Raw genomic sequence first — 12,249 nt, 5'->3', positions numbered from 1 at the left:
GTAAACACGACATTAAGGAACATGAAGGCACGGTGGGAGATTGCACATAAAGACACGAGTTGATGACTTTAGGACTCTGCTTGTGCAACATGCCGGCAACTCTTGTTTATATGTGGATTCTTGCACAAACACAGCTGCACGGCAGTAAATCAGGAGAGCCTCCAGTGTCACATCAGAGAGAGCCACTTTGAGTTTGAGATGACAGGAGGAATGCGCCTGCCCAAGTCAGGAGAGGAGGTAGATCCTCTAGGGGAGAGGACCCTCTTTTGTCCATTTTTCCTTTGGACCAAGTTTGTTCCAAGACACAAGGAGGTCCGGCAAGGAGCCTCTGTAGCTGCTGGTGGCTATACCTAGGCTCCTTCAGAAGCAGACCTGGGGGCGGTAGCTCACACCTGTAATCCCAGCACTTTGGGAGGCAGAGGCGGGTGGATCACTTGAGATCAGGAGTTTGAGACCAGCCTGGCCAACATGGTGAAACCCCATCTCTACCCAAAATAGAAAACATTAGCCAGGCGAGGTGGCACTCACCAGTAATCCCAGCTACTCAGAGGCTGAGGCAGGATAATCGCTTGAACCCAGAAGCCAGAGGTTGCAGTGAGCTGAGATTGCACCACTGCACTCCAGCCTGGGCGACACAGTGAGAGTCTGTCTCAAAAAAAGAAAAAAGAAGCAGACCTGGGCCAATAATCTTGAAGTCACTGACATAATAGTCCTGAGAGCATTCGAGGTTATGACCTGGGAACTTCAAAGTGTTCACCGAGGTCCCTCCTGTAGCGCTTACCAGAGTTTCCCCCCTTGGAGGACTGCATATTCCTTCTTTCTCTGTTAGGGATCAATCCATCCTTTCCTTGGAGAGAGGAACCCTATGCCTCTGAATTGCATTCAGGGAAGGGTCATAAAAGGAATCACTGTTCTTCCCAAATGCCTTGACTTGTAGCTGTCTCGTTGTCTCTGTTATACATGAAACGCTTCCATCTGGGCTGCCACTATGACTCCCACCATCAGGTGGCTCCTGGGGCTCGTTTGGACAGGGCATCTGGACAGGTGTGAGCAACACGTTTATCTCACCTGACAGAGAATCTTCTAAATGTTAGGTTAAAATAAAATGGAAATAAACTGGGAGAAAACTCTGAAGCTCTACCCACGGAAGGAGCTTCAGAGCACAGGGCTGCTATGTGGGAATCACCAGCCTCTGGCCATACATTGACTGCACTGCAGACACAGCTCCTGGACCTGGCTCCTCACTGTATTTCAATAATCCTGAAGGACCCCACCCCAAGCCCAGTTTTTAGTCCAGCAGGACAGAGTTTGGGAAAAGAGGAATGAGTCCATGCCCCTCCCAGTTTAGATAATAGAGTTGCTTGCATACTCTTCTGGGAAGGCAGTATTTTTAAAGTAGAAGAAAGACTCTAACTAAGATGTCCATCCACAAGTATCAGTCTTTCAGTCTCTCTCATCATTTTAAGTGACTACATTTATTCATTCAACAGACATCTACCGAGCACCTGCTGGCCAGGCTGGGTTAGGCACTGTAGGTCTGGAAATAAATAAGGTACAGTTTTTGCCTCTAAGGCAGTGGTCCCCAAACTTTTTGGCGCCAGGGACAGGTTTTGTGAAAGATAATTTTCCAAATTTTTTCACAGATAGCAAGGTGGGATGGGGGGATGTTTTGGGATGAGAACTGTTCCACCTCAGATCATTACGCGTGAGTTAGATTCTCACAAGCAGCACGCAACCCAGATCCCCCACATGCGCAATTCACAGTAGGGTTTGCTCCTGTGAGAATCTACTGTCGCTGTTGATTTGACAGGAGGCAGAGCTCAGGTGGTAACACTTGCTGTCTTGCCCGCCACTCACTGCCTGCTGTGTGTCCCAGTTCCTAACAGGCCACGGACCAGACCCCTGCACTAAGTTGCTCACAATCTAATGGGCCAGACGGTTGTGTACAGAGAAGGTCTGCAGGAGAATGTAGCACACTGGGCTCCCCAGAAAACTGTCTCTGAGACAGAGTTGGTCATCCAGCCTACCCTTGGGGTCAACATCTGTGGAAGGAAGAAGGAAGAAGCAGGGTGGGTAGAAATGCTAAGCTGTGACACAGGCTTGAAGGCAACCCCACAGGGAGCTCCGTCCCTTCAGAATTGTGCTGGGTTAGACACAGATAGTTTTTGCATGCTACCCTGATTCATCACTGGATGTGGGCCACCAGACAGGGGCCTGACGTGGGCAGCTGGGGGCATCCTTGAGGAACTGACAGCCAAAGGCCATCTACCAACAGCACTTCTAGCATCGGGGGCAACAAGTTCTGCAATGAAGGAGGATTCAGGTGGTGCAGTGCAGGGCCCACCTGCCAGGTGAAGTGCCCTAGAGAAGGAGGAGCAATCAGCTGCTGGGAAGACTCATGAAGCATCTTAGAGGATGAGAAGAGTTTTCCAGGCAGGAAAAGAGGGAAGTAAATTTGAGCTAAGGTGCATACGGACTACCATCGCCTGGTGGGCCAAGAATGGCATCCTGAGGGGCAAGTAAAAGAACACAATTCATTCCTCACCCCACCATACACTGGCTGCACTGCAGACACAGCGGTATCCACCATGAAGACTTGACTCCATCCCCTTTCTTGAATCCAGGAAGCCTCGGCATGTTCCCGAAAGACTCGGTGAGCATAATGGTGTGGATAAACATTTAGTCAACTGATGTGGCCAGAAAGAAATCCAATCATGATCAGCTGGTGAGCAACTCAATAGGATTTTTCAATTGGCAAATATTTAGTTGTTAATAAACACCAGCACCTGCCTGTCCGGCTCCCTCACTTCCTTCCCAGAAGTCTGGAGGCTACAGTGCGTGTGGAGGAAAGGGCAAGTGCTTTAAATTCGACAGACCCAGAACCCAGGTCTGACTCAGCTGCTCATTTTCTGTGTGATCTTGGCCCAGTCACTTCACCTGTCTTCAAACTTCAGTCTCCCAAACGTAAAACAGCTGACACTTCCCAGGGTGCTTGTGCGACTCAAGTGAAAGAGCATATATACAACTCCACTGTATATACTGGGTCCCTGCTACCAATTTGCTGCCTTGGGCAACTCACTAGAACTGTAGGAAGTGACTTCAACCTGCTTTAAGGTCACTGTCGCTCTCTGCCACTCTTTCTTGAAATATATCATTACCGTCAGTGTGAGCCTGAGGACACTTTTGTGTTCTCATAGTCTTTCCAGACAAAGCCATGAGCCAGTAATGAGCGGAGACTGGGAAATAAGTGGCCTCATTCTTTCTCTTCTTGCTAGCTCTACACTGGGGTTAGAGACGGTTGCTTAGCGACCGTACTCATTCATCTGAGGGGTGGACAGGCCCAGGACTGCCCCTTCCCATCAGGGAGGAAATGCTACCATGCCAATCAGAGCTCTTGTTTCTGAAGAGTATTTGGGTCGTTTTTCCTGAAGGGGGTTTTATTCTAAAGGAGGTAAATTGGAGACCTTTCTCAGATGGTAATTTTTGCTGAGATGAAATAAGAGCTATGAGACGTGGGACTGGGGGCGGGGTGGATGGGAGCTACAATCTGGGGCTCCTGCCTACTCTTTTCATGAAGCCGATTATTCAGAACAGAGGCAGGATGACCAAAGAGGGGCTGCACAAATGGGCCTCTGTTTAATGCTTGGCAGGGAGAGCTGTGACCTCTTTTCTCCTTTTAAGTCTTTCTAAGCCCGAGCCATTGTGCTGACACCATAATGGGAACTAGGCTCCTGAGCCTCTCAGAACTGAAGGTGAAAGAGGTGAGTCAGAGCACCCTAAATTACAATGGCATTGCAGTGCCCTGGGAGATCGGAATTTCTGGACTGTTCCCAGTGAGCTGGCTGCTCTGGCCTCCCAAAGATGTATGGGCTCCCGTACTCTCCGGAGGGGACACACTGCTTATTTCTTCAGCCTACAGCCTAGATTCCAATTGCTTTTGCAGGTGGAAAGCACTGAGCAGTGAGGCCCTGATGGTCAGATTTTCCATTAAAAGATGGAAAGGCATGAGCTATGACATTTTCAGAAAATATTATTTCCTCACTAAGCAGCTTCACATGCTTTTCAAGGTGGAAAACAATGAAAGAGGCAGAGCTAGTCACATGAGTTTGCTCCTTGCAAATTCAACTCACAGCACAGGGTTCCAGTAACAGGAGAACTCTTTTTAAGATTGACAAACAGAAGAAAGCAATTTTCTGTGAACTCATTAAAAAACAACAACCATAAATTGTTCAGACCGGATGTGTGGCTCACGCCTGTAATCCCAGCACTTGGGGAGACCAAGGCAGGCGAATTGCTTGAGCCCAGGGGTTCAAGACCAGCCTGGTCAACATGACGAAACCCAGCTCTACAAAACATTCAAAACTTAGCCAGGCTTGGTGGCACATGCCTGAAGTCCCAGATACTCAGGAGGCTGAGACAGGAAAATTGTTTGAGCCTGGGAGCCAGAGATTGCAGTGAACCAAGATAGCATCACTGCATTCCAGCCTGGGCAACAGAGTGAAAAGCATTCAATTGTGCAGTGAAATCCTGCTTTGAAGATAGATGGAAAGAGCCCTGGGAGAGGTTCCCGTGGTGGTTCTGGCCACAACAGTGCTGCCCTCCAGCAAGCCTGGATCAGGCACCTCCATCTCCTTCCATACAGGAACAGAATTTACACTCAGCCCTGGTAGCCAGTCTATTGGTCAGTACCAGGTGACGTGAACTCTCCTAAAGTCACAGCTGCTGTGTAAGCCCTTTGCTGTTGTTGTTGTTAAATGCCCAATGGCTAGCTATGCAAAAATCAAAGAATAATTTGTAGGGGTGTTGAGCCTTTTCTAGTTTCCTTCTCCTACTATCCAGAAATCTGAAATGCCTCCTTGAGGAATTCCCCTCTACTCCATTGTTACAAATGCCAGGGAGAAAAACCGCGTCAGGAAGAAATAAGATAGCTGCCAGGTGTCAATGACCTCGACAGCCCACAGCAAGAAAGGAAAGCCCTCTTCTAGAAACTGTGGGCCAGAGTTGGAAATGAGGAGAGTGAGTCATTACTTCAGTCCGGTAATTTAGAGACCTGAGGCCTGCTATGTTTGTAGTATTATTGATCTGTTAGGGAACCCCACTAGCATGGACCTTCCACAACTCCAGTCATCTGAGATTCTCCCCCCACGGGCTTCAATCCCTCCGTGGAAGGAAGGGAAGACCGCATGCATCTAACTGTTCTGGTTTTGCTCTTTTGGGTGCAACAAACAGATCACAGTGACTCAAAAAGCATGGAGGTTTATTATGAGGAGTGCACAGAAACCCAGGAAAAGAAACTAAAATTCAGAAAACATTCTCAGCTCTTCTTTTTCTGCCCTTCTAACTTTTGCCCTGTTCTTTCCCTCTGTTCAATCTTATTTGTGCCTCTTCGCTGATGCTTGCTTAGGGTTTTACTTCCCCTATAACTTTTGATGCCAGGAACATGGACCTGGCATGGTCCCAGCTTTATCTGCTTCTGAATGTCCCCCTTTTTGAGTTGGTTCCTAGTAATTTTATCCTCTTGATATTTTTAGTTGCATTCCTAGACAAGTTTATCATTTTGAACTAGGTCATGTCATAAGTTACTGGATGGCCTATATACCACCCTAGGTCAACAGCATATCCCAAGTCATTTCTTGTGGCTGGAGAAGGGCCCTGGAGAGAGAGGGAGGGCGGAAAACAGGATCCGTGTAGCAGAGATGCTGAAAGGTGGACCTTTCAGCAGAAGTGCCTGAGGTATAGTGTTTAGTGTAGGGTCACCCCTTGGCTCTGGCTGACCGAGACAGCCCCAGTGTTTGGCAATCTCTATTGGAGAGGCAGACTTACTGAGAAACTCTTTTATTAATATTTTGCGCGAAATCTGTTTCATACTCAAGGTGACAGACATAGATGAACTGTGAAGTACTTTCAATACTCAGTGAATTTCAGGTCTTTGTGAAGGACCAGATCTAAGCAAGGTGCTGGGTATGTGAAATTACACAGAAATTAATAGGCTTAGCAGGGTGTTTAGCTTTTGACCCAAAAGTCCTGGTCTTACAGGGTGGAACTCTTTATGTCTGCTTTAAATACAAGGAAATTCAGAGTACTAAGAAGATCACTGGGTCCAGGGAGAGGGACTGTAGCCTTGTTAAAGCCAAGGGTCTGACTATAGGAGAACTTCTCCCTGTCTCCATCACTCTGCTGTGCTGGAGAGCTGTGGACTGGCTGAGACGTAGGCTCTTGAGGCCCCTCCACCTCACCACTCTTCCCACTCATGCAGGCCATGCACCTTCCTCAGATTATTTCATCTGTTCCTGAAAAAAGGGAGGTCTGACTACGATAGTTTGTTCTAGCAGAAAAATCACATTTGGGCACTTTAAGTCTCCACTTCCTTGTAACAGTTATGCTCTCAAGAACCTCAGCCCGAACCAGGAAGGAGGATCTTTGTGTTTCCCAGGAGAAGAGAAAGATCTTTGTAATAGACCATCACTGATGGGGGACTGAGAGTTCCAGAAACTGCAGCGACCATCCTGCATGGGATGAAAGCAGTGGTGTCAGGTTCAAGCTTGCTTGAGAGAGGAAAGTGATTCTTTGCTGGGGAAAACTAATTAACTAAATGCCTTGAAAAGTCAACTCGTTTGAAACTGAAGGGCCTTCCATTTAGGAATAGTTCCTACCTATTTTATTATTCTTTGTCACTTTTTTATTTTTTTGTTTTTTTGAGATGGAAATCTCTCGCTCTGTCACCCAGGCTGTAGTGTAGTGGTGTGATCTCGGCTCACTGCAACCTCCGCCTTCCAGGTTCAAGCAATTATCCTACCTCAGCCTCCTGAGGATCGCTGGGATTACAGGTGCCAGCCACCACACCCAGCTAGTTTTTGTATTTTTAGTAGAGACAGGGTTTACCAGGTTGGCCAGGCTAGTCGCGAACTCCTGACCCCTCAGGTGATCTGTCCACCTCGGCCTCCCAAGGTGCTGGGATTACAGGCATGAGTCACCGCGCTGAGCCTGTTACTTTTTATTATTTTAAATAATCAGTGACAACTTACAAACGCAGTGTTTAAAAAATAATAGTCAGGGCCTGGCACAGTGACTCAAGCCTGTTATCCCAGCACTTTGGGAGGCTTATGCGGGAGGATCACTTGAGGCCAGGAGTTCGAGACCAGCTTGGCAAGATAGTGAGACCCCATCTCTACAAAATAAAATAAAATTAAAAAATAATGATCCCAGTATAGTGGCACATGTCTGTAGTCTTAGTTGCTCAGGAGACTGAGGCAGGAGGATTGCTTGAGCCCAAGAGTTCACGGCTGCAGTGAGCTATGATCTCACTACATTTGACGTTTATTTTCAGGACCCAAGCATTTAAAAATTACCTTAAGATAATCCTTCTGATGAGCTTAAGGTACCTACAGATTTCTACATCTTTACTGACATAAAACACCTTTCTTAAAACCAAATTTTGGTTCTTCTATTAAATATAAAGGTGAATTAATTAATATAACTGCTTTCCTTTCTTGCTTGTTAATAATATCTGGGAAAACTCTGATATCAACCAATCAATATAAAAATAAAAAACAAATAGAACACTTTGAAAACTGCTAGCATTTCTCAGCTTAAAAGTTCTTGTTATCTATCCAAGCACTATCGCATAGTCAGTAAGTCATATTTTACAGCTTTCGACTTTCCAAAATAATTCTGGATATAGCTATTTTATGGGTACTTTTAGTGTCTTTGTGGTATGTGATGTGATAGTGTTTATATAATTAACAATATCTTAACTTTTCAAGGGAACCTTGGAAATCTGTCACTCTAAATGAATCTATCACTCTAAATAAATATGTGCTCAAGTACGACCAGCTCAGTTTAAGACACAGAACAGCAACTTGAAGGAGGAAAACTGAAGAGAGCTTATAGTTAATGGGTTAAGTTTTTGTTGTTGCAATATTAAGTGTGGTTTTCCTATAATATTTCTAAATGAAAAATCATACGTATTTGTTACCATGTATGATGATTACTTTGTTAAAAGCAAAAGTAGTCCTGTGGTATATTAAATGTTAACTGCTGTTTTCATGTTTAAATCATGCCAAACAAATCATGTCTGTGCCATCCAGGGTTTATTGTTAATCTTTTACTGAGTACTTGGATTGGGATAAAAGGCTTATACTGTGCACTTTTTATTAATGAATAAATCAAAAACATTAGTAATGCTCAGAAAAAAAAAATGGCTTTTCGTAGGCTGTGTTCCATCATCCTTGCATCTGAGTTATTCCAGTTGCCCTCTATCATCAGGTGACTGTAAGAAATCACTCAATAAAATACACAAACCCATGCCAGCTTGTAATTACCACTGCGATCTTGCCATAAAAGAACATGTATTTTCCTGAAATCTTTGCAAACAAAAGGAATAGTTTAGCTGACAGCTCACATGACGCCAACAAGAACACCCTGAGAAGTTCATAACAACATGTTAGACAACAGTGTACAAAATCCCTCATAGAGAAATCTGGAAATCATTAGGCCGCCCAAAATCATAAATGCTTGATTATGTTTACTAGGGATGCCATCATGGAAAATTTTGAAAAGTCTTAAAGGATTTTCTTCCAAGGTAAATTACAAAATGCAGAAAAGGCCAAAAGATAAGTGAGGGATATCAGACTGAAATCAGAAAAGGCTTTGGCCAATGGCTTGAGGGTCACTTGCTTTCGTAAATCATTTTTTTAAAACTTTTTTAATGAAGTGAAACATACAGAAAGGATATATATGATTAGTGTACAATCTAAGGAATTTTTGCAAACAACACAGCTGTGTAACCAGCACTCAGAACAAAAAACAATGTCACAAACACCCCAGAAGACACACTGACACCTCCTCCCACAAAGGACAATCCCTATCCCAATTAGTTTTCCTGTTTCTATATTTCCTATAAAATAAATCACATAGTGTGCACCCTTTGTGTCTGGCTTCTTTCACTCAACATTCTGCTTATGAGAGTCACTGGTATTGTTGCATTCATAGCAGGTTGTTAATTCTAATTGTTATAATGTATTCCACTGTGGTGATTATGCCCTCAAGTTACCCATTCTATTAGGCATTTGGTCCAAGTACAGAGAACCAAAATTTATTGTCTGGATTTGGAAGATTTTTTAAAAAGTCACATATTTGAAAGAGACACACAGGGAATTTTTATGCTGACATAGAGAAAGAAAATAGAAGGACCATTTCGATTGTTCAGGCCTCTAACTTTATTCTGTTTTGCTTTTATCCCCCAGCCTCAGGAAAACTTTAGCGTAATGCTTGCAAGAGCACTAACTGTTACAAGGAGGGTGAGGTCGAGAGTTCCAGAAAAATAAGAGAGAATCTTGCATCTGGAGCATAAATGATCTTCAAGAAATACACACAGGAAGTTGAACAGGTATATAAACTTCAGAGAAGCTCTCTGTTCTCTCAAAAATCCCTGTAAGTATCTCAGAGCATCTGGGATGCCTCATTATCCCCAGATGCCTAATTCATTCTCATTATTGTGACTTCAATCTTTAGTATCTCAACAAATATGGATATCCAGCCACTTCTCAACCCCAAATCCTCAAGAAAAAAGTGAGATCATGGGCTGCATATTTGATCCAATGAAGCTTCATCAAGTCCTGGGAGTGTCATCTTCCTATTTCAGATATAACTGTGGCCAAAATATTTATCTACCACATAGCTCATGTTTTCCTTCTCCAAGAATACAACAGTTGCCCTGATTAAGGTCTCTTTCGAAAAACTCTAAAATACCAACTACTCACTGTTTCCAATTACTCGAAGGAAAGCTAACTTCCAGACAGTCTATCTGGGTGCAAATATTTCAAATATTTCTAAGTACTTGGGAGGAAGAGCTCTTGAAACTTTAGTCTCTGACGACCAGTGTATGAATTCAGGTGCCTTTGGGACTTAAAGAAAACAAGAGAGTTCATCTGAAGGAGGGAGGGTGGGAAAAATAGAAGGAAGTGTAATGTTTAGATTCATCAATTTGGAAAGACTTTAAAAATATTTATATCAGTATTAAGGATTTGTGTATGTTTTATTTCTTGTCGTGGCTTTGAAGCAGTTACATGTATATCCTCAAAGATTTTAAGTATTATTTCATAGAGAATATCTATTTATAAACACAAATGTATGAGATGACTTTTAATTTTATTTTTGCTGCATCTCTTGGCCTGCATTTTTTTTTTTAACTTGATTTCTTCTAAACTTTGTGAGCCCAGGACAGTGGTTTATGGGACTTTTCTGAAAGGACATCTGGAAAACCAATTAATGACATCTCAGGTTGAGCAAGTACCCATGCTATGGTTCAGATGTGTCCTAGTCTCCTGATAAAGTTAATATATAGGTTTAGAGTATAATAATCATAATAATATAGCTATGCTATATGGATCCTGAAAAAAATAAAAGAAAGAGAAAGTTCTCCTTCCTCCCCATAATTATGAGTTCTTCAAACTGTCAGTTCTTCAAAAAGCTCACATTTTCTGTGCCTTTAAATTTTATGCCAGTCACTGTATAGTTTAATGCATTTTGAAAATTATTCTTCACAATGACTCTATAAAGGAGGTAATAGTATCATCCTCATTTCATAGACTTGGAAACTGGACTTAGAGAGGTTAGCACCTTGCCAAAGTTACAAGGCTGTGAGTGGCAGAGTCAGAACTCAAATCTAGCCCTGGCCTGAAGCCCAAGCCTTACCCGCTGTGATTTACCCCCTTGCCTGTATCATCCAGCTGCCCTTGAAGGCTGACACTGAGACCCAGTTAGCCTGAACATAGAGGTACCACTGGGCCCTGGAGAGGCAAAGGCTTAAATTGCTAATTCCAAAGGTGTGGACAACTTCTATTGAATTTGTTGAAGATAATGAAATCTAGTTCTTCAACAATTTAGGGAACACTGTCAGTATTAAAATTTGGTTTTGGTTTTGTCTCTCTTCTTAAGCAGGTGACATGAAGAAAATTTCATTTGGAGAACAAGGACTATTATGTTCATTGAGTTTCTACATGTCCATTTAGTTTCTACTCTGTGTTGCTAGGTATGAGGAACAGAGAAGTTAACAAAACGTGGTCCCTGCACCAAAACACATAAACATGTGACTAAAGCATCTGTTTCACTGGGCAAATGATAGTTTTGTCCCTTAAGTCTGCATTTACTATTAACACCTGGCTAATCTCCTTTGGGTTAATAACCCACAGTGGACCCTTCTTGGTCTACACTGCTAAAATGAGCTTGGTTCCCTTAAGGGTTCCTTTCCAAGTTTTCTGAGTGAACTGTGGGGTTAATTCCGCCCCCTCCAAACGTTTGCCACTTGTACACTTCTCTCCTTCCTTCTTCCTTTCAGAGCAGCCTTATGCAGAAAACAAGCTCAAAAATATAGATTTTTCTTTGGGCAGGATCCACACCCAACTCCCAGTGAAACAGAATTCTAGGAGGTGAGAGCCAAAGTGGTAGAATTGACCATAAAAACACTTGATCCATCCCTTCTTTTTAAAACAGAATAACCAAAACTTTGAAGAGATAAGTGGCTTGCCTGTTGTCCCGGAGAAATAAACAACAAATTTGAAACTTGAACTCAGGTTATTTTTCATTTTCTACCACTATAGTTCATGCCAAGTACAAATCCTATGGTCAGAGATGCCCCTGATGTGAGCTCTGGTTCATCACTTTGCACAATGCTTGGAATAAGTAGATTCCTAGCAAAAGTTGATTGAGCAAATATATTTGAATGAGTTCCCAGCTTCTACTCTACCCCTACTTACCTCCTGTACCAGCCCTTTCTCTCACTGTATGTTCCCTTCCTGGGTTTAACTACCCAGCAATGCTAATGCAACTCTTACCTGAGCAGCAGCAACAGGGACAGTATTTCCAGAAATACATCTGGGCAGAGACGAAGAGTACTCTGGAGAGCTATTTAGTCAGTGCATTATCAGGATATATTTTGCTAGTTGACCCCTAGATATGCTACACAGAGGAAGCAAGGATGTTTTAGTAGTAGGGGTTGGCGACAAATCAAGAGCTTAGGGAATAGAGAGCAGTGAGATAATTGGGCCAAACCACTCAAAAATGCAAAAGCTAGAGAAAATTGGTGCATTAACTGATTTGCCCAAGGCAATACAGCTCTTTGACACCAGAGGGGGAATTTGAACTCTGGTGTCAGGATTCCTACTCTGGCAACTCTACATAGTGCTGCTCTCACAACAGACCAGAAGCCATACTGCCTAGTTTGGGAGGTGCTTGTAGCGGGATAAGGAT

The sequence above is a fragment of the Rhinopithecus roxellana genome, chromosome 8 (genome assembly GCF_007565055.1).
Source record: "Rhinopithecus roxellana isolate Shanxi Qingling chromosome 8, ASM756505v1, whole genome shotgun sequence".
In the NCBI taxonomy this organism is placed as follows: domain Eukaryota; kingdom Metazoa; phylum Chordata; class Mammalia; order Primates; family Cercopithecidae; genus Rhinopithecus; species Rhinopithecus roxellana.
Note: the sequence above shows the minus strand (reverse complement) of the source record.